The 24,388-nt window shown below is 42.8% G+C and overlaps 1 pseudogene; it reads right to left on the bottom strand.

Moving 5' to 3' along the window:
• Positions 1 to 908: 908 nt before the first annotated feature.
• On the bottom strand, positions 909 to 23,784 carry LOC134349893 (uncharacterized; annotated as a pseudogene).
• Between the last annotated feature and the right edge of the window lie 604 nt (positions 23,785 to 24,388).

Raw genomic sequence — 24,388 nt, 5'->3', positions numbered from 1 at the left:
CACCACCATTCACTGTGATCATGACTGATCATCCACAATCAGTACCCTTTTTCTGCCTTCTCCCCATATCCCTTCACTCCGCTATCTTTAAGAGCTCTATCTAACTCTTTTTGAAAGAATCCAGAGAATTGGTCTCCGCTGCCTTCTGAGGCAGAGCATTCCACAGAACCACAACCCTCTGTGTGAAAACGTTTTACCTCAACTCCGTTCTAAATTGTCTACCCCTTATTCTTAAACTGTGGCCTCTGGTTCTGGACTCCCCCAACATCGGGAACATGTTTCCTGCCTCTAGCATATCCAATCCCTTAATAATCTTATATGTTTCCATCAGATCGCCTCTCATCCTTCTAAATTCCAGTGTATACAATCCCAGTCGCTCCAATCGTTGAAATAAAACTAGAGGAAAAGAAATTTAACAAAGTCAAAGGTCACTCTCTTAGTAAGAATTGGAATTTGATTGTAAATAAGGTGGGAGAGTGGAGACCTGATTGGATGAGGACTAACCAATCAGAAGGGATGGACTCTGGGGTATAAATACCACTGGACTAGACACCAGGTATCATCCCTGATGAAGATGGCAGAGTTTTTCATTGAAACGTCGGTTATAATCGACACCTGTACCCAGCTTGAAGCCCAAGAAGAGTTTATTTCACCTGCACAGACTCTATATCATCTGATCCTTTGTCACTTCTTTCTAAGGATTTGATTATAATTTTTTACCAAAAAAGCCAGCCCAGCCCCTCTGCCAACCTTTTGATACAATGTGCATCCTTGGATGATAAGATCCCAACTGTGATCTTCTTTCATCCCTGACTGAATGATGCCCAGTTGTAGAATACACCTTCTGGTGCTACTTGGGCACGTCTTCAGTGATGAACCCGGGGTCATCGGGTGTTTCAGGTCTTTAATCATTGAACACCCTCCCCCGGTCGACCCATTCGGGGATGGTCAGCGCCCGACTTGTGTCCAAGTGGCGCACTAATCCATGGATCCCCCCTCCGGATCCACAGCCACCACGAGGCCTTTTCAGCAGCCTCCAGAATGTTCTTGGTGGCTCTTCTGCACTGCAGTCCTTTAACTCTAAGGAGTTTTAGAGTCCGCTGTAATGAATGGCCAGCAAAGCCCCAGCACCCAACTTTGATTGGCTCACAGCGAGCTCTCCAGCCATTGCTCCAGCATTCTGCAACAAGATCTGTGTATCTAGCCCTCTGGTGCTCGTTGGCCTCTTCAGTCTGGTCTTCCCAGGGGACAGTAAGATCCAGCAGGACCACTTGCTTTGTAGACTCCGATATTAACAGCATGTCCAGGTGGAGTGGAGTGGCTGTGATGTTCTCTGGGAATTTGAGCTGCCTCCCTAGGTCGACTTGGAGCTGCCAGTCTCGTGCGGTGGCAAGAAGCCCTCCCGAGGAGCTAGGCCGATGTTGAGCCTTCTCCCCTGCTCTAATAAAGGTGATGGACTGTTTGGGAGCGTGCTGGTTTTTGCTGTCTTGAATAGCTGTGCTAATTGCATCCACCATAGACCTTAGGACCTGGTCATGGCGCCAGCCATATCGCCCTTCCCCCAGTGCCTTCAGACAGCAACTTAGGATATGCTCCAAGGTGCCCCTCCTCTGGTACAGTTGGCATGCTGGAGTTTTTGTCATGACCCACCTGTGCAGGTTGGCCGGGCCTGGGAGAATGTTGAGGACTGATTGGATGAGAAACTTTGATGCGCTGTGGTTCGGCTCTCCAGAGCTCTGTCCAGGTGAACTTGCGAGGTTCCGCATGATCCCATCTAGTCCAGGCACCTTGTTTGTACATGCCGACCATCTTGCTGTATCGTTCTTTCTCCACTTCCTGCTCGTATCTCCTTCTGAACCCGTTGACGCTTCTCCTTTCCATGGGTTTTGTCATAGCGTGGCTTGGGAAATCAGCCCAGTCCTGCCCGCTCCACTGCCACAGTGCCCACCAAAATGTTGTGCCACAGCCGTGCCTCCGCTCTGTCGACAGCTTCCTGTGCCTGCCACTTCCTTCCAGTCTTTACGCGGATTCCTGCTGAAGTTCCTTTAACATCAGAGGAGTCTCGGTGCATCATAACCTCCCTGGCTCGAGCGACTTTGAATTCCTCTGATAGGCTGCTGATGGGGAGCTGCAGCTTGGTGGAATGCCCATACACGGCAATGCAGCTTAAGGTCCAGGGGAAGCGCCAACCACCTCCGGAGAAACTGACTGATGGTCTTCTCCAGAGCCTCCACTGATGACATTGGCACCTCGTAGACTAGAAGGGGCCAGAGTAGCCTTGGCAGGACTCCGTGTTGGTACATCCAGGCTTTGAATTTTCCTGGAAGCCCCAAACTGTCAATCGCAGTGAGCCAGGTTATCAAGTTGCTCCTGGTTTGTTGAAGTGCAGCTGTGTCCTTCAGGGAACTGTCAAAGATCTAGCGGGGGAGAAGGCTCTTGACTGGTCTTTCTGTCACTGTTGGAATCTGGATCCCTCCCAGGTTAAAGCGGAACTGGTCAGCCACTCTTCCCTTCTTCAGGACCAGAGACCTGGACTTGGCTGGTTTAAAGCTCACTTTTGCCCATGAGAGGAGCTGTTCCAGCCCTTGAAGGAGCCATCTGCACCCAGGGACTGATGTTACCATCACCATCAGGTTGTCCATGAATGCTCTTATGAGGGGCTGCCGAGTACCAGATCTAGACATGGGGCCTCTATATTCCACCTCCGCTGACTTGACAATCATGTTCATGGCCAATGAGAAGAGTGACAGCAAGATTGTTCAGCCAGTGATTATGCCCTTCTCCAGCCGATGCCAGGCAGATGTTAGTGACCCTGAGGACACTCTCAACCTGAAGCTGCCGTAATAGTCCAGAGTGAGGTTTCGGATCATCTCTGGAACATGGTGTCTTGTCAGTGCTGTTTCAATGAGCTTGTGTGGGATGGATCCATAGGCGTTGGTTAGGTCTAGCCAGAGTGCTGCAAGGTCTCCTCTGTTCTCCCTTGCCTCCTTGATCAGCTGGGTCACCACTCCTGTGTGCTCTAGGCATCCAGGTACTCCTGGGACTCCCACCTTCTGTACTGAGGTGTCTAGGTATCCACTCTTCAAAAGGAACTCAGTTAAACGTTGAGCCATATTCTTGAAGAAGATCTTCCCTACAACGCTGAGCAGCAAGATAATACGAAACTGCTCAATGTAGCTTGAATCCTCTTCTTTTGGTATCCAGACACCCTGCGCGTGCTTCCCCTGAGCAGTTACCTTTCCTCTCTGCCAGATCACCTTTAAGATCTTCCAGAGTCGCACAAGGAGCCTTGGGCACTGCTTGTAGACTTTGTAGAATAATGGCTCCCGATCTCTAAATGTACTACAGGATCATCTACCTTATTCTGCATACTGCATGCATCCAAATACAACGCTTTCAGTCCTGTATTCATCACTCTTTTTGATTTTTCCCCCATGTTACACTTAACTCATCCCACTGACTGTAATTTTGCTTTAACACCTGCCTGTCCTTCCTCATAGTCTCACCACACACTGCATGTATTTATATACCAACTACTCCATCTTCAGCCTTATCATTCTGGTTTCCATCTCCTTGCCAAATTGGTTTAAATACTCCCCAACAGCTCTAGCAAAACTGCCCACAAGGATATTGGTCTCCCTTTGGTTCAGATGCAAGCCATCCATTTTGTACTTTCTCCAGAAGAGATCCCAATGACCCAGAAATTTGAAACCCTGCCCCCAGCACCAATTACTTGGCCATACATTCATCTACCAGAGCATCCTATTCCTACACTCACTGGCACATGGCACAGGCAACAATCCAGAAATTACTACTCTGGAGGTCCTGCTTCTCAGCTTTCTACCTAACTCCTATATTCTCTGTTCAGGATCTCCTCCCTTTTTCTATCAATGTCACTGGTACCAATATGTTAGAATCAGAATCAGAATCAGGTTTATTATCCTCGGCATGTGTTGTGAAATTTGTTAACTTAGCAGCAGCAGTTCAATGCCATATATAATATAAAAGAAGAAAAAATAATAATAAAGAATAGCTAAGTAAATTAACTTATAATATACATCTACTGAATAGATTAAAATCATGCAAAACAGAAATAATTGTGTATTAAAAAAGTAAGGTAGTGTCCAAGGGTTCAATGTCCGTTTAGGAATCGATGGCAGAGGGGAAGAAGCTGTTCCTGAATCGCTGAGTATGTGCCTTCGGGCTTCTGTACCTCTTACCCGATGGTAACAGTGAGAAAAGGTCATGCCCTGGGTGCTGGAGGTCCTTAATAATGGACGCTGCCTTTCTGAGACACCGCTCCCTGAAGATATCCTGGGTACTCTGTAGGCTGGTACCCAAGATGGAGCTACGACCTCTACTGCTCACCCTCCCCCTTTGGAATGCTGTAGACTCAATTTGAGATAACACTTACCCTGGCACATAGGAAGTAAAATACCAACAGGGTTTGCTTTTTCTTGTCTACAAAATCTCCTGTCTGCTGCTCTATTTTCGATCCATCAGCTGGACCGCACAGCATCTTCGGACAAGACGAGGGGAGGTGGTGTCTACCTACTGATCAACACTGGGTGGTGCTCGGACACAGTGGTGCTGACAAGCTCCTGCAGCCCGGACCTGGAACACCTGTCGGTGAAGTGTCGTCCCCACTATCTGCCACGGGAATTCACCTCGGTCATACTGAGAGCGGTCTACATTCCCCCCCAGGTGGACGTGGAGTGTGCTCTAAACATACTGTATGCCAACATCAGTGAACTTGAGACCAGGTATCCGGAGGCTTTGCTCATTACAGCTGGGGACTTAAACCAGGCCAACCTCAGAAAGGCACTGCCAAAGTGATACCAACATCTCTCCTGCCCTACTCGAGGCTCGAATATACTTGACCACTGCCACACAGCAGTCACGGATGCCTACCCTTCCATCCCACGACCTCACTTCGGAAAATCGGACCATCAGGCCGAAGTCCTCCTCCCGGCTTACAAACAGAAACTGAAGTGGGAGGTCACGGTGTCAAAAGTAGTGTCGCGTTGGACAGAGGAAACGGATGAGGTCCTCCGTGACTGCTTTGAATCGGTGGACTGGTTAGTATTCAAGGACTCAGCAGCTAACCTCGATGAGTATGCCTCAGCTGTCACGGACTTTATTTGGAAATGCACGGAGGACTGTGTGTCTCGCAAGACGATCCGGATATTCCCTAACCGGAAACCTTGGATGAATTATGAGGTCAAGTCCCTTTTAAAGGCTAGGGCTGTGGCTTTTAGGTCCGGGGATACCAGTCGCTATACGGAATCCAGGCGTGAACTCTGGAAAGCCATTAAGGACGTCAAGAGGCAATATCGAGCCAAGTTGGAAGCCCAGGTTAACCAGAGGGATGCCAGTAGACTATGGCAGGGTCTAAATGATCACTGGGCACAAAGAAAAGGCTGGGAATATCAATAACTGTGGCGCTTCTCTTCCTGACGAACTTAACGTCTTCTACATAGGATTCGAACAGAAGAGGAGCATCCCGCTCCCTCCAGACGAACCAGACCTGGTGGCATCGAGATTCATCGTCACCGAGGAGGACGTTAGAAGGGCCTTCTTGAAGATAAATCTAAGGAAAGCAACGGGCCCAGATGGCGTCCCAGGACGGGTTCTCCGGGCCTGTGCAAGTGAGCTAGCTGGAGTGTTTGCTGACATCTCCAACTGCGCCTTGCTTCAGTCTAAGATCCCCTCGTGTTTTAAGAAGGCAACGATAATCCCAGTGTCGAAGAAGAGCAAGGTGGCATGCCTGAATGACTATTGACCTGTGGCTCTGACATCAATTGCTATGAAGTGCTTCGAGAGATTGGTTTTGGTACACATCAACCACAGCCTACCGGTCAACCTCGATGCTTTGCAATTCGCCTACTGGAGCAACAGGTCAATGGCAATCTCTCTGGCCCTACATTCCTCCTTAGAACACCTGGAGAATAAAGACGCATACATAAGGCTCCTTTTCATTGACTACAGCTCTGCCTTTAATACCATTCTTCCAAATAAACTGATTCCTAAGCTCCGGAACCTGGGCCTTAGCACAGGATCTGTAGCTGGATCTCCAACTTCCTCACAGACAGGAGCCCAGGCTGTAAAAATAGGGGACAAGCTCTCCTCTACAATCACTCCGAGCACCGGTGCCTCACAATGCTGTGTACTCAGCCCCCTGCTGTACTCACTGTACACCCATGATTGTGTAGCCAAGTTTCTATCAAACTCAATATATAAGTTTGCTGATGACACACAATTGTAGGCCGTATCTCGGGTAATGATGAGTTTGAGTACAGAGAGGAAATTAAGAACCTGGTGGCATGGTGCAAAGACAATAACCTATCCCTCAACGTCAGCAAGACGAAGGAATTGGTTGTTGACTTCAGAAGGAGTAGCGGACCGCACGACCCAATTTACATCGGTGGTGCGCAAGTGGAGCAGGTCAAAAGCTTTAAGTTCCTCAGGGTCAATATCACAAATGACCTGACTTGGTCCAACCAAGCAGAATTCAAAGCCAAGAAGGCCCACCAGCGCCTTTACTTCCTGAGAAAACTAAAGAAATTTGGCCTGTCCCCTAAAACCCTCACTAATTTTTATAGATGCACCGTAGAAAGCATTCTTCTCGGGTGCATCACAACCTGGTATGGAAGTTGTTCTGTCCAAGACCGAAAGAAGCTGCAGAAGATCGTGAACACAGCGCAGCACATCACACAAAACAATCTTCCGTCCGTGGACTCACTTTACACCGCACGCTGTCGGGGCAGTGCTGCCAGGATAATCAAGGACATGACAAACCCAGCCAATACACTTTTCGTCCCTCTTCCCTCCGGAAGAAGGTTCAGGAGCTTGAAGACTTGTAAGGCCAGATTTGGGAACAGCTTCTTTCCAACTTTGATAAGACTGCTGAATGGATCCTGACCCGGATCTGGGCCGTAGCCTCCAAATATCCAGACCTGCCTCTCAGTTTTTTTGCACTACCTTACTTCCCATTTTTATATTTTCTATTTATGATTTATAATTTAAATTTTTAATATTTACTAATTTTAACTATTCTTAGCATCTTTAATATTTAATATTTGTAATCCAGGGAGTGTGAAGCGCAGAATCAAATATCGCTGTGATGATTGTACGTTGTAGTACCAATTGTCTGGCGACAATAAAGTATAAAGTATGAAGAATAATGTATAACTATAGAATCCCCAATCACTTCCACACTCTTCTTCTCTCCTTTCCCTTCTGAGCCACAGCCACAGAGCCACATTCAGTGACAGCGACCTGGTCATTGCGGATTATTCCTGGTCGGGTGTTTCCAATACCCCCCAACAGGGTTCAAAGCGGTATACTTATTATTGATGGGAATGGCCACAGGGGTACTCTGCACTGGCTGCCTATTCTCTTTCGCTCTGACAGTCACCCAGGTACCTGCTTCCTGTAATTTAGGGGTGATTACCTCCCTGTAGCTCCTACCTATTACCTCCTCATTCTTGAAGGTCATCGACCTGCAACTCCATTCCCTTAACATGATCTCTAGGCAGCTGCAGCTCAATGCACTTCCTGCAGATGTAGTTATCGAGGAGGCTGAAGGTCTTCCAGAGTTCCCACATTTCACTCAAAGAACATACCACTAACTCTGGACCCATTCTCAGCACTCTACCTTTGTAGTAATGGACAAAGAAAGAGAAACAAAAGCATTCTGGAAACTTACTTAGAATCTCTGTCTGTCCTCAACCAAGTGCATTGAGCAGAAGCCAGACCACTCTAAAGGCGGGCCGCTTACACAATGGCTGCTCAGCTTACACCTCACTTCCTTTTATTGGCTCAAATAAAACTCACTCCTGATGAGACTTGTTCTTTTCAAATGGCTCCAGCCTTGCAATGACGTCTGTCTCTCATTTTCCACTTCAAACAATGACTCACTCTTGATGAGACTTGCAGTTCTCAAATGGCTCCCGCTCTGCAAGCTGTCACTGTCTCACTCACTACTTTAAACAAGTCCCACCATTTGAGAACCAGAGGGATCAGAACTTGGTATTCTTAATTTATATTAAGAAAAACAGAGCATAATATTTTCCAGTTTACTGAAGTTATGAAGCTAAGTGTGAAAATGAGCTGTGTAAAGGGCACAAGGCATGTGCCAAAAGAGCACATGGGATGATTATGTGAAATAATTCACTACGGTAGGAAGAGAAAAAAAAATTGGTAAATGAAGAGGATCTGATCAATATAAGTATACAGAGACATATGGAGCACTGATTCATGAGTACAAGTGCAGAAATTACATGAGAAAGCAAATGAAGGGTTGTTCCTATAATGTACCTTCCCGCCAAAGGGCCCAAATACAAATCTAAAGAAGTATTTTTTATTGCTATTATACAGACCTTACCTGTGGTGGAGTTTGCTTTGTATAACCAAAAAAGTAGATACCTACTTTCCTTGACATTAATACAGCTTAGCTTCATGAGATTTTTGGGTTGGACGGTCTTGGCTAAGATTGACTTTTCTCCCTGAAGTTCAGTGAAACGTGTGATAATCTCATTGAGCCACAACAGATTCCAGGAGGGATAGTGAAATAAGTGCTGAGAGGCCGTTTCCCTGAATTAAAGATGCTAGAATCAGGGGCGTAATCACAGAATAAGGAGTTGGACATGTGGTTTAGAGATGAGAAGAAACCTCTTTGCTCAAGGGCATTATAAATCTTTAAGGATTCTCTGCTGTATGGAGTTGTGAGCCTTGGTCATTGATTATATTCAAGGCAGAGATCAATGAATATGAAAATTAGGTGGACAGTGAGCAAGGATCAGCCATGTTCATACAGAATAGAAGAGCATGCCTGGAAAACTATATATCCTACAGCTGTTTCTATTATGATCTTAACTTCCTGTGAAATGCAATGGCAAATTCAAGATGATATGACAAAACAAATTTATAACTGTCCAACCAGCAAATGAAAAATGACATTGTTCCTTAGCCTCAGTGTATCATATGTCCAATCCAAAAAAAATTTGAGACTGATTCCAGTCAATTTCATTATTATCCCAACAAAATACAGTTTATATTGAAGAGACTATTAAGGTTCAAGGGAATAATATCGAATATTTAACACTGCATAGCTGTTTTAGCTAAGTGACAGCTTTTGGAAATGCTAGCTGAAGAATTAAAGATGGTGTCATTTAGAAAATGATTTCTTCTACAATAAGATGTTAATCAATTTTGTAATGTACAAATGTTTAATTGATTCACAGTCAGTTAGATATTTTATAACTTAACAAAAATAGTTTCACTGGTATTCAGTAAAACTAATTCCTGAAAATTTGGGTGTGAATAAATTAAACAGAGGTCATCAGTTTTTATTTTCTTCATGAATGTATGTAACTGGGACATTACTCTTTTGTGCAATCCAGCTATGAGAATTGCTGACAGAAATATAATATATAATTCATTATTAAATGATTTTGTTGCAAGATGGCATTGAGAGCCTTTTAGTTTCTTTGTGTTAGTCATTACTGGACACTTCAAAATCTCCCATTCATGACTTGTTTATCTTTGAGTATCTCTAATATCCTTCTGTCAAATTAAGGTGGTTCTTTGATATAGTAATCCTAATGGCAAGCATAAATCCCCAAGCTAGAAAGGGCAATCTTACTGGATTTATTCAACTGCTACCAGTGTTACTCAAGATATAAAGACATAAATGAGAACATGCTTTTCAAATGTAACAATATAATTGCAGTTAATGTGTTGATTGTGGAATCGTTTCAGTTATTATTTTTCTCTTCTGATGAAAAGTCCACACTTGAAATATTTATTCAGTTATTCACTGCAGAACTGTTCAACATTTCTGTGTTTGTTTCTTGCTTTTATGTTTTCTCTGTGCGTAAGTTATGACTCAATGTAATACTAGTGCAGTGATACCCTAGACATTTTGATGAAATCCAGAGCTGACTTGATTTCCTCTGTGAATACAGGTGTTGCCAGTTCTCAAACGTGTTCTTTCTTTTCATCGACTATGATGAGGGCAAATGTTCAGGATGAACTGGCAAATCTATGTTGTGGTTGTTTTGCAGACTGAAAGGAACTGCATTGGAGGAAGATCATAAAACCCATTGACACCTAAACAGATCTTACATATTAATGCCAGGAATACAACAGCTACTGTAGTTTCACTTTAATGTTCTGCAGCAGTAAACAAGTCTTCATGGAATATTAACAACAAAACTGCACTTCCTAGAAAATGTCAGTGGCTGGAATTCTGAATGAGCAGTGCAACTAAAACATGGCTTGATTTACTCTGGGTATAAGCATGAGCCTTCAAATGTTTTGGGAGGAGGTCTTGATCTGTTTCTGTCATTTTATTGAATCTATGCCTACCTCACCTGCCCCACCTCCAGAAAGTATGTCCACTCGTCACTATGATTCAAGTTTCATATTCTCAGAAAGAGTTCCCTGTAGTTGCATTTCTCTAACCTAGAGTTTAAGGTATGACTGAAAACATGCTTTTATTATTTTGCAGTTTATTATAGTTTTAAAAATTATCTTGTACTTTTAAATACTGATTTTATGTCATAAATTCAAGTTACATTAAAAATTGCATAATCTCTGTAAATTACTAGATCTTAACTGTGAGCCCCAGATGTGCTTGAGTGATAATTGAAGGAGCTACCACTTCAGTCTTTTACTACTTAAGGAAAAATACATGACATAAGCTTTCATGAAGTATTTGACTATGATACAGAGGAAGTTCTATAATGCATCATATCAGTCCCAGTGGAAAAATAACCATACACACATTCCAGTACTAGACCTGCAACCTAGTGATTACAACTCTTCAAATATGTAAACATGTGTCTCTTTTTTAAATATGCTGAAGTTTCCTGCATCTCGCATCCTTTCAAGCAGTGAATTCCAGACATCCGGCACTCTGGCTGGGAAATACATTCCTCATCTCCCTAATAATCCTGCAACCTATGACTTTTACATCTTTGTCTCAGATCTTTGGCCGCTCAGCTTTTGTATTTGCCTCTAGGCCCTTCATAATTCAATACATGCCAACTTGCACTTTTCCCCAGACTCTATATATAAAATATATGGTTTTGATAGTATTTTAATCGTGCATACAATAGCATTTTGTAATCCACTCCCTGGGTTTTCCAAGGTCCTCTTTATGACAAATAATAGAAAAGGCAGCTATAATTTAATACTAAACATTGTTTTATTACTGACGATATATGAGGTTGTCAGTAGGTCTCAATAGAAAAATGGCCAACATTGAGTGATATGAGGCTGCATGGACCCAAGTTTAAGCCTTGATTTCTTCTGATTTACATCATCTCAGCCAGATGACTGGTCAAAATAATTTAAATTAGTTTAAAACCCATTGGATCCATTTCAGTGCCATTGAAGTCAACATTCCATAGTGTGCCAGGATGAAAATTGCACCTTGTTTTCTTGATAGTATTCTTGTTTCTAGACGATGGAAAACTGTAGGTTCTCTGTAGAATTTATCAAACTGTTGCTCTAGACTTGCAATAAGAGAGTGTTGCATTGTTGGAGTTAACCTATTTCAGCAAAGCTGTAAACCAAGGCTCATTAAAAGATTCCATACACTATTCACAGAAGAAATGAGACCCCTTTTAGTGCCTAGGCAAGGTTGTATGCTCAGCAATAACCAGACAAAATAACTTTGCAGTTTATGTAGACTCTCTATTTCAGTATGTGTAAAACATATTAGGCCATTTCAGGGCATATTCCAATGCTGTGTATTTTCTTTTCTGAAACTAGATGCAATGATAAAGTTCAATTTCAATTTTATTGAGGAGTTAAATTAACTCCTGTAACTATATCTTGCAATTGAATCAATTGCTCTGGAGGACAATTGGCAAGTAAAAGCAAATGAAATGTCACTTGTTCAATGACATTTCACTTAAACTTCACTTCTACAATTTATGACATTGTCTAACCTTCTCAGTTTGACTACTTGGTACAATCATTACTAAACTTATTTAATAAGATTTTACAATTCAATCTCTAGGTTTCCCAGATATTTTATATTGTAAATAAAAATATAAAGTAATTGTAATTTTAAAATAACTATAATTAACTGTCATTGCACTGTCAATTAATGAGATCCTTAATAGGGTTCTTTCAAATGACAAATCTAACATAAATAAATATAACATTTTTTTTAACCACAGTCATCCTACCAGAGTTTAGCTAGGGTGCTTCATTCTGTATTGATAAACATAAAAAGGAGAAAGAAGCCATTAATCTGATGGACATGAATCCACTACTCTCTGTGTGAAAAATGTACCTCTGACATCCCCCTCATACCTACTTCCAAGCACTTTACCATTAATATCAAATTCTGTCTTCAAATTTGACCTTCCGAGTTGAACCACTTCACACTTATCTGGGTTGAATTCTATCTGCTACTTGTTAGCTCAGTTCTGCATCCTATTGATGTCCCACCGTAACCTCTGACAACCCTCCAGACTATCCACAAAGCCCTAATTTGTTATGTCATCAGCAAACTTACTAACCCACCCTTCTACTTCCTTATCCAGCTCATTTATAAAAATCACAAAGAGGAGGGGTCCCAGAACAGATCCCTGTGGAACACCACTGGTCACCATACTCCATGCAGAATACAAACCATCCACAACCACCCTTTGCCTCCTGTGGACAAGCCTTTTCTGGATCCTCAAAGCAAAGTCTCCTTGAATCCCATGCCACCTTACTTTCTGAATGAGCCTCGCATGGGGAACCTTATCAAATGTCGTCCTGAAATCCATATACACTACATCCACTGCTCTACCTTCATCCATGTGTTTTGTTACATCTTCAAAGAATTCAATCAGATTCGTAAGGCATCACCTGCCCTTGACAAAGTCATGGATGAGAGGCCAAAGAGAATCAGTAGATAGCTATATTAAAACTAATGAGAACTTCCCTGAATGGGAATCCTAACACCAGACTGGGAGTTGCTCTAACAGGTCTGTTGGCTCCAGAAGTAGCTAACAATTGGCATAATTCAGTGCAATATGATTCAATTTTCATGGCAACATTTGCAATGTCATAGATTTATTTTTCTAAAAAGTCTGTAGATTCAGAGACTTCGACATAAAACTGGAAAATACTCAATAGACCAGACAGCTTATATAAAGGGCATAAAACTAGAACACTCCCAATGATTCTGCTTTCCTTTCTGTCCCTAAATTACCTCCTATAAGCTCAAAAAGCCATCCATTGGGGGTGGGGCGGGGATGGGGGTTAGCTGTGGTCTGAAGTTCCACATTGTACATTGGTCTCGAGATCCTGGGTTTCAAAATAACCAGGTAGTTTATTTTTCTTTTATATCATCTCGGAATTATCGATTGACCTAATTGTAAAACTGACTTCCTCAAGCAATGCTTCAACTTAAGTAGCACCAGGAAAGATTTAGAGGTCGAAGAGCGAGAAGAAACAGTAGAAGAAATAAAACTTCTATGGCTCTAATGCGAGAATCGGTCAGTTTTCTTGGACTGAACTCTCAAATGATTTTAAATTCTAGACAATAAAGTTATTGATAATTTTAAGACTGCAATGAAAGCTTTATTTTTGCATTTGCAAACAGCTGGGGAATTGGTTTTCTTTATAGACAGGTGTCAAGGATTGGGCAGTTACAGATCCTCCTGGAACATCAACTTGGATTCCATTCTAAGGGATGATGCCAGTTGTACCTTACCGTAAAAATGAAAGTGTTTTCTGGGGTTAGCTATTTAATTTGCTTTCTATTCTATTGGACATATCAACAAAGGTATTTAAATTAAAAAAATTACTTCAGACATACAGTAGGTACTAGTGCGACAGTTGGTTCTATGTAGGAATTATATAGCCTTTCCTTTATTCCAATATCTATTTGCACACTACTTCATGAATATGATTTTTTTTCTGAATTGGCTTATAATTCACACTTGATATTGGACTTTATATTCTAATTCAAAACTGGGACCTATTAATCCTAAACTCATACTTCATTATTAAAGATTCACTACTCAGTGGAAATTTAAATGATCTGTTCCTATATACCAGTTGTAATGTATGTACATATAGTACGACCTTGACAATTGTTCCTAATTATCAAATGCTACTGTTGATTGACTGTTTAATGTATTCATTAAAGGATATTCTGTTGATAATTCTACCTTTGTTTATTTGCTTATGCAATCAGTTGACAGATATATTGAGATTAGGGTTCTCTGGCTTAAGATTGGGACAGGACACTGTGACAGATAAAAGAAGACAGAGAATAGAATACTCTAGGTCTAGCAGTGATGATGAGCGAAACTGAACATTACATTCATATCAGAGAGATGTAAGCAAAATCAGTTGAAAGACTGGAGGTGTTCCAGAGAATAAGCAATATTGTCAATGTATTGGGGACTGAGAATGAATGGATGAAGGATACAAAGAAAGGGGAAAGTATTATTGTGTTAGGGCTGGAAATACAAAAGAGATTAGTAGCTCCACAGAGTAAGTCTCTCATACTAGGACATACTGAAACCTAAAGGAATTCTAATCCAGCACCATTGGAGATTTCATGAAAAATATTTGCATGTGGAATCAGAGGAAATACCTGTTGATTTTATAGTTGAACTACAGACGTGGGCTAAATAGTTTAAGACTTTTTAGAGTTGGACGTTATGGGATTATCCAATGTTGAGGCCCGTGGTTGAAAATGTTCAGCCAAAATGTGGGGAATTTTACAATACAGAGAAATATTTTACAAAATTTTACAATACAGAGGAGGGAGGAGAAGATGGTGGCGCGACGCAGCGTGCACGGCCGTTCCGAATGGTATCGTATCTGTGAAGTAGGATGCTGTGCACAATCCTGATTTGATAGAGACAGACATGAAGAAGCACGGAGGAACATCTGGAGTAACTTCTGAAATGCCCGCTTCGCTGCCGCTGCTACTATGTGATCAAGAATCTCCGGAGAGGAAGGCCCCAAATCCTCGGCCTTGCCTATTGCCTGTTGCCGGGGCCAGGGTCGAAGCGCTCGGCAGAGATGGTGCTTGGTGCTCGGTGTCGGAGAGCTGGTTGGAGGCTCGGAGTTTTCGGACGGACTCGGAGTCGGACTGTGGTCGGATGCTTCCGGAATGCTGCATCAGCAAGTTTGCGGCACTGGAGGTTTACCGTCTGCGTGAGATGATGGGACTTTTGAGAGACTTTGAGACTTTACCATGCCCATGGTCTGTTCTTATCAAATTACGGTATTGCTTTGAACTGTTGTAACTATATGTTATAATTATGTGGTTTTTGTCAGTTTTTCAGTCTTGGTTTGTCATGTGTTTCTGTGATATCATTCTGGAAAAACATTGTATCATTTCTTAATGCATGCATTACTAAATGACAATAAAAGAGGACTGTGTGTCTTCATAATCTAATCTAATGAGATATTATTTAAAATGAGGAGTTGTTTTGAGATGCAATGTATGTAGACAGTAAAGTGAGAAAAACACGAGTCAAGAGTAGAAGGAAGGAAGACTGCTGGCCTTGTAACAGTGGGAAGGCCTTGACATTGATATTGTGGGAGGCACCCAGCCTTGGAATCCCTGGCTTAGGGGGCATCTTTTGTGGCTATTTGTTTTACCGCATAAGAATCAAAAGGCCTAAAGACAGCAGCTGTTAGTCCCCATTATCTTGGAGAAAATAATAGGGTGTAGCAGCAATTCACTTGCACTTGCTCCAGTCTTGTCTACTGCACTCAGTATTCACAATGTTGCCTTCCCTACACTGGTGAAGCCAAATGCAGATTGGATGCTCACTTCACAGACCACCTGTTCTTATTCAGCTGTGGTGATCCTGAGTTTCCAGTTGCAATAAGCCCATAAGTCATAGGAACAGAATTAGGCCATTCAGCCCACTGAGTTTGCTCCATCTTCTTATCATGGCTGACTTATTTTCTGTCTCAACCCTCTTCTCCTACCTTCTCCCCATAGCTTTTGACACACTTACTGTTCAAGAACCTATCAATTTCCACTTTAAATATACCCAATAACTTGGCCTTCTGTGGTAATAAATTCTATAAATTCGCAAACTTCTGACTAAAGAAATTACTCCTCCTCTCTGTTCTAAAGGGACATATTCTATTCTGCAGTTGTGCCCTGTGGCCTAAGCACTCCCACTATTGGAAATGTGCTGTTCTCACTCACTCTATCTAGGCCTTTTGATATTTGATAGGTTTCAATGAGATCCCCTCCCAATGTTCTAACCCCAAGTGAGTATAATTTGAGAGCCATCAAATCCTCCTCATACTTCAACACTTTCATTCTCAAGATCCTTCCTAGGAGGTGGGGCCCAAAAGGCTCACAATACTCCACATATAATCTGATCAATGCTTTATAAAGTCCTAGCATTACACCCTGGCATTTATATTGTAGTCTTCTCAAAATGAATGCTGTAATTTTACTTGCCTTCCTTACTATGGACTCAACCTGCAAGTTAATCTTCAAGGAATACTGCACTAGGATCCCAAAGTCCCTTTGCACCTCTGATTTCTGAATTTGCTTCCCATTTAGAATATAGTCAACACCTTTATCCCTTCTTCCAAAGTGCATTGCCTTACACTTCCTTACACTGTATTCAATCTTTGCCCATCTTTCTTCAGACTCCCTACCCCTCTGCCTATCTTTGTATCATTCACAAATCCACAAAGCCATCAATTCTGTCATTCAGATCATTAATATCCTGTAGAATGTGAAAAGTAGCAGACACATAGTCACCAGAAAAGGTCCCCTTTACCTCTTGCCAGTTAGTCAATCTTCTGTCCTTGATGTTATTTTTTCCTGTAACACCATGTTCTCCTATCTTGTTTAACTGCCTCTGTGTAGGACCTTGTCAAAGGCCTTCTAAAAATCTAAGTAAACAACATCCACTGACTCTCCTTTGTCTATCCTGCCTGTTATCACCTCAAAGAATTCCAACAGGTTTATCAGGAAAGATTTCCCTTAAGGAAACAGTGCTGACTTTGACCTATTTATCATGTGCCTTCAATTATGGTACCTCAATACCTCATCCTTAATAATGGATGAGTCACCCCTACCCTTACACCCTGTTGCCCCAACTCTTACCTGCTACCTACCTGTGTCTCCTTGCTGACATTTCTTGAGCCAAATCCTCAGATCTTAGACTCCCCTACTGGCCTACTAACACAATGGCCTCCAGGACCTTGACCTCTCCCTCTTCTTGCTGAAGCCTCTTTGTTCCCCACACTAACTTCATCTCACTCTAACTCTTGCTGTTCTCACAATGGCTGCTCTGATTAAATCTCACTTCTTTTAATTGGTTCAAGTTAAACTGACACTCAAGTAGACTTGTTCTTTGTGATAGTTCCTTCTTTTACACTTTCTATACAACAAAGCATGTCACTTTAATTCTCACTCCCATTCCCAGTTCAACCTGTCTGTTTGAGGTCTCTCCCAATGCCAAAGTGATGCCCAATGTAAATTTATCCCCCGTCTAGGCACTTTGCAACTCTTGGAGTTTTCTAAAGTAATGTAAACTATTCTCAATTATTTTCCATTATCATACTCATTCCTTTCTCACCCCAGTTCTTTAAAATGTTGCTAATGGTGAGTACTCTTTCGCTTTATTACTTGATCTCTCCACCTTTCTCTTTATAGCCTTTCGTCTTGTATCTCATTCCTCCCATTAACTCTGCTTTGGAAACTGTTAACTGTCTACTCTTCCTTCATTCAATTCCTGACGCCAAATTTACTGGTTTCTCTTTCCACAGAGATACTTGACTGAGTTGAGTGCTAATTTCTTTCATCATTTCTGTTTTTGTCATGGAATTATTCCACAGTAGTGCCATAGATAAAATAGAATCAGTTCATAAAAAAGAGATGGAAACAACGATACTCAATGGTTTTTATTACTAAATAATAAAGATAGTATATTTAACCACACTTTGTTGAATAAGGAAACAATTACAGGTATGCACTTTAGTCTCTCATAGGTCAGGACATGTTTCTGATACACCTCGATTGTTTTATTGGGCAATGTAAAATAGGCATTGTTGCAGAAGGACAAGTCAAGTTAGACCACAAGAGATAGGAGCAGAATTAGCCCATTTGGCCCATCGAGTCTGCTCCACCATTCAATCATGGCTGATCCTTTATCCCGCCTTCAACTCCATTACTTGACATTCTCCCTGTGACCTTAGTTAAAGAGAAGTGGACTACTAAGTCCGTGGGAGAAGGAAAAGAGTCCAATTTCTAACATAGTCAAGCTCGGTAAGCATTTTACAAGTGATCTGAGAATAGATTGGATCAAGTCACATAAAAAGACGGAATTTATTTTCGAGATGGCATTGCACAAGTTTTGAAAGTTTGGTGTCTTTAAGAACTTTGTTTCTTCAGGTTTACTTATGGGTAGTTTTTTATTATTGTTCTTCGTATAAGGAAATAATCAAGTATACTTTCTTTATTGAAGGCACTAAGTCTTGACTATCTCATACAATGTATCAAAGTCACACATGTAATACACACAGTTATTAAATGTACACTTACACTTGTGTCCGCTACCCCTTTCATATCTATCCATCATTTTGATTTTTTAGATCTCTTTTCAATCTGCTTCCATATTTTAAAGCTGATATATATATATATATATACATCCAAAAAACAGAAATGTTCTCTAGCAAAAAAGCCTATTCTATTATTAATATTGTAATTTATCACAGCTGAGAATCCAGCATTGATAAGATGTTCAATACTTTTTAGAAAGATGATAAATTTGTTGTTGTTTTTGCCTCTGTATAATTCTGTATCTTAAAAGTAAGTTTTCTATAGTTAAATCCTGAACTATGCAGGCTTGCTTGGAAATTTGTAGGGATTTCAAAGATACATGAAGCTGTTGTCTTGCAGAGAGCTAGCAGAGTTCACCACTGAGAAATTCAGTTTGTAGCAGCATGAAGTCCAAGGAGTGCTGAGCTATTGAACAGGCTTTGGACATTCTTTTTCTTTACACAGAAGAATCAATTTAGTCCAGATCTGAAAGCAATGTGCTTTACCGTGGTAGGTTAGAGATCATACGTGAAAGAATATGTCCCTCACCACTTGAAAACTACTTTGCATTTCTATTTCTTCTGAATCAAATAACTCACAGTTTTACACATTGTCTTCAATTTGCATATTCATTGATTTGTTTATATCTTGACACATCTTTGCTTCATTGTTATGACTAGCATTTCCATTTAGTTTCATGTCAGTGACAAACTTGGAAATGAAATGACCAACGTCGACAGATCTTTTACCCTTACAGATCCTGCTCACCTGCTCAATTCAACCAGCAATTTTTGTTTTCAGATTCCAGCATCATGTCTCCTGTGCCTGCTTGGAATTGTTATATTTGGTCCCCTCGGCCAAATCATCAGTTCAGATTGCAGATAGTTAGGAACCAAACAGTGATCCCTCTCCTTCTCTATCAGTCACACTTAGCAACCAGATCAGGATATTTTCATTCCAAACCTTTGTGTTACAAGTAGTAGTGCTTTATTCCTCAGTACACATATTGTACATTAGGACTTGATGAGAACAAATGTGTTTCTTTTACTATCTTTGTAGAGTGCTATACATTTCTTAAGGAACATCTTTACTGAGTGTGAGTGTAAACATTGTTTGGAAGAAACTTAAAGTGTGCATTTTATTTTATGGTAAATTGAAATATCTACATAATATGGCTACATAAACTACATAATTATGCTCATATATACTGTATATTGCACATTATAATATGTTATAACCTTGGTTTAGGGCAGCATCCATCTGCTTTCTATCATGATTACAGAAAAGGCCTTGAGGTTCAAATAGATGTTAAAAGACAAACCTGTGGTTGCTCCGATGGAGAGAAAAAAAACAAAATTCAATTGCATTTGTAAAATAATCTTCCTAGATAGTGATCTAAGTTTTCTTATCATAAACAAGAGAAAATCTGCAGGTGCAGGAAATCCAAGCAACATACATGAAATGCTGGAGGAACTCAGCAGGCTAGGCAGCATCTATGGAAAAAAGTACAGTTGATGTTTTGGGCTGAAACCCTTCGGCAGGACTGGAGAGATAAAAAGCTGAGGAGTAGTCTTAAAAGGTGGGGGGAGGGCATGTGAAATGGTGAAGGAGTTGGAGGGGGGGGGCATTACCGGAAGTTCAAGAAATTGAGGTTCATGCCATCAGGGTGGAGGCTACCCAAATGGAATATGAGGTGTTGTTCCTCCAGACTAAATGTCGCCTCATCATGATAGTGGAGGAGGCCATGGATAGACATATTGGAATGGGAATGGGAAGTGGAATTAAAACGGGTGGCCACTGGGACATCCCACTTGATCTGGCGGTTTTCTTCTTTCTTTTCGTTTCAGCAGGTGAGAGAAAGAAACCTTTCCCAGATACGGTATTTCTTGGTGTAACTATACTTAGAAAATAGGATATAGAACAGTAGAGCACAGAAACAGGCCCTTTGGCCCATAATGTTGTGATAAACCAATTAAGGTAATATTCAAACAACACACATCAAAGTTGCTGGTGAACACAGCAGGCCAAGCAGCATCTATAGGAAGAGGCGCAGTCGACGTTTCAGGCCGAGACCCTTCGTCAGGACTAACTGAAGGAAGAGTGAGTAAGGGATTTGAAAGTTGGAGGGGGAGGGGGAGATGCAAAATGATAGGAGAAGACAGGAGGGGGAAGGATAGAGCCAAGAGCTGGACAGGTGATAGGCAGAAGGGGATACGAGAGGATCATGGGACAGGAGGTCCGGGAAGAAAGACAAGGGGGGGGTGACCCAGAGGATGGGCAAGAGGTATATTCAGAGGGACAGAGGGAGAAAAAGGAGAGTGAGAGAAAGAATGTGTGCATAAAAATAAATAACGGATGGGGTACGAGGGGGAGGTGGGGCATTAGCGGAAGTTAGAGAAGTCAATGTTCATGCCATCAGGTTGGAGGCTACCCAGACGGAATATAAGGTGTTGTTCCTCCAACCTGAGTGTGGCTTCATCTTTACAGTAGAGGAAGCCGTGGATAGACATGTCAGAATGGGAATGGGATGTGGAATTAAAATGTGTGGCCACTGGGAGATCCTGCTTTCTCTGGCGGACAGAGCGTAGATGTTCAGCAAAGCGGTCTCCCAGTCTGCGTCGGGTCTCACCAATATATAAAAGGCCACATCGGGAGCACCGGACGCAGTATATCACCCCAGTCGACTCACAGGTGAAGTGATGCCTCGCCTGGAAGGACTGTTTGGGGCCCTGAATGGTGGTAAGGGAGGAAGTGTAAGGGCATGTGTAGCACTTGTTCCGCTTACACGGATAAGTGCCAGGAGGGAGATCAGTGGGGAGGGATGGGGGGGACGAATGGACAAGGGAGTTGTGTAGGGAGCGATCCCTGCGGAATGCAGAGAGAGGGGGGGAGGGAAAGATGTGCTTAGTGGTGGGATCCCGTTGGAGGTGGCGGAAGTTACGGAGAATAATATGTTGGACCTGGAGGCTGGTGGGGTGGTAGGTGAGGACCAGGGGAACCCTATTCCTAGTGGGGTGGTGGGAGGATGGAGTGAGAGCAGATGTACGTGAAATGGGGGAGATGCGTTTAAGAGCAGAGTTGATAGTGGAGGAAGGAAAGCCCCTTTCTTTAAAAAATGAAGACATCTCCCTTGTCCTGGAATGAAAAGCCTCATCCTGAGAGCAGATGCGGCGGAGACGGAGGAATTGCGAGAAGGGGATGGCGTTTTTGCAAGAGACAGGATGAGAAGAGGAATAGTCCAGATAGCTGTGAGAGTCAGTAGGCTTATAGTAGACATCAGTGGATAAGCTGTCTCCAGAGACAGAGACAGAAAGATCTAGAAAGGGGAGGGAGGTGGCAGAAATGGACCAGGTAAACTTGAGGGCAGGGTGAAAGTTGGAGGCAAAGTTAATAAAGTCAACGAGTTCTGCATGCGTGCAGGAAGCAGCGCCAATGTAGTCGTCGATGTAGCGAAGGAAAAGTGGGGGACAGATACCAGAATAGGCACGGAACATAGATTGTTCCACAAACCCAACAAAAAGCCAGGCATAGCTAGGACCCATACGGGTGCCCATAGCTACATCTTTAGTTTGGAGGAAATGGGAGGAGCAAAAGGAGAAATTATTAAGAGTAAGGACTAATTCTGCTAGACGGAGCAGAGTGGTGGTAGAGGGGAACTGATTAGGTCTGGAATCCAAAAAGAAGCGTAGAGCTTTGAGACCTTCCTGATGGGGGATGGAAGTATATAAGGACTGGACATCCATGGTGAAAATAAAGCGGTGGGGGCCAGGGAACTTAAAATCATCGAAAAGTTTAAGAGCGTGAGAAGTGTCACGAACATAGGTCGGAAGGGATTGAACAAGGGGTGATAAAACAGTGTCGAGGTATGCAGAAACGAGTTCGGTGGGGCGGGAGCAAGCTGAGACAATAGGTCGGCCAGGACAGGCAGGTTTGTGGATCTTGGGTAGGAGGTAGAAACGGGAAGTGCGGGGTGTGGGAACTATAAGGTTGGTAGCAGTGGATGGGGGATCCCCTGAGCGGATAAAGTTGGTGATGGTGTGGGAGACAATGGCCTGGTGTTCCTTAGTGGGGTCACGATCGAGGGGTAAATAAGAGGAGGTATCCGCGAGTTGTCGCTGTGCCTCGGCAAGGTAGAGGTCAGTACGCCAGACTACAACAGCACCCCCTTTATCAGCGGGTTTAATAATAAGGTTAGGATTAGTGCGGAGGGAGTGGAGAGCAGAGCGTTCCGAAGGAGTGAGGTTGGAATGGGGACAAGGTGCGGTGAAGTCGAGACGGTTGATGTCCCGTCGGCAGTTGGCAATAAAGAGATCCAGAGCAGGCAGAAGACCAGAGCGGGGTGTCCATGAAGAAGAGGAGGGTTGAAGACGGGAGAAGGGGTCATCGGTGGGGGTGGAAGAGTCCTTGCCGAAGAAGTAGGCTCGGAGACGGAGACGGCGGAAGAAAAGTTCCGCATCATGGCGAACATGGAACTCGCTGAGGTGTGGGCGAAGGGGGACAAAGGTGAGGCCCTTACTGAGAACAGAGCGTTCTGCCTCCGACAGTTGAAGGTCGGAGGGGATGGTAAAGACCCGGCACGGATGAGAGCTGGGATCAGAGGGGGGAGGGGGGAGGCTGGGTGTGTCAGTGGAGAGGGGAGGGTTGGGGTGAGAGGAAGATGGAGCCTCTGAGGGCCCAGGAGTTGACGGTGGGATCTGAGGAAGATGGGGCTGCGGAGTGGTGGTGGGGGAAGGGGCGACGGGAGTCACAACAGCCGCAACATAAAGACCCGGCCTGGAGTTCAAGGCTCACATAAAGACCCGGCCTGGAGTTCAAATGGCCAATGGAATTAATCCTTTACACCTACACAATGTTGATACCCCATCATTTTCCTCGCACGCATGTGCCTGTCTAAATATCTCTTAAAAGTCCATAAAATATCTACCTCGCCCACCACCCCTGCAGCACATTCCAGGCACCCAACGCTCTCTGTCAAAAAAGAAACTTGCCTCTCATATCTCCTTTAAAATTACCCTCTCTCATCTTAACTTCGTGCCTCTGGTATTAGACATTTTAACCATGGGAAAAAGATACTGTCTGTCTACTCTAACTATGCCTCTCATAATCTTATAAGCCTCTATCAGATCTCCCCTCAGCTTCCACTACTCCAGGGAAAACAACCCAAGTTTATCCAACCTCTCGTTATTGCGAATGCCCTCTAACCCAGGCAGCATCCCAGATAACTTCTTCGGCATCGTCTCCAAATCTTTGACATCCTTTCTATGATTGGGTGACCAGAACTGTATGCAATACTCCGAATGCAGACTAACTAGAGTTTTATAAAACTGTAACATAACTTCCTAACTTTTGAACTCAATGCCTTAACTAATAAAGTCATTCACACCATATGCCTTTTTAAGCTCCCTGTCAACCTATGTAACCACTTTCAGGGAGCTATGAACTTGGACCCTAAGATTCCTCTGCTCATCAACACTTTAAGGGTCTTGGCCTTAACAGTATACTGTCTCTGGACATTTGACCTACCAAGATGCAACATTTCACATTAGGCCGGTTAAACTCCATCTGCCATTTCAAAGGTTCAAAGGTTCAATTTAATGTCAGTTGCATATCTGCAGCTGATCTATACTCTGCTATATTCTTTGCCTGTCATTTACACTATCCACAGCACCTCCAATCTTTGTACCATCTACAAACTTAATTACCCATCAATCTACATTTTCATCCAGGTCATTTATATACACCACAAAGAGCAAAGGTCCTAGTAGATGTTCCTCTGGAATACCAGTAATTACATAACTCCAGCTGGAATAAATCCCCTCCACCCTCTGTCTTCTATGG

The sequence above is a fragment of the Mobula hypostoma genome, chromosome 7 (assembly GCF_963921235.1).
Source record: "Mobula hypostoma chromosome 7, sMobHyp1.1, whole genome shotgun sequence".
Taxonomy (NCBI): Eukaryota; Metazoa; Chordata; class Chondrichthyes; order Myliobatiformes; family Myliobatidae; genus Mobula; species Mobula hypostoma.
This window is presented reverse-complemented; position numbering and strand designations above follow the sequence as displayed.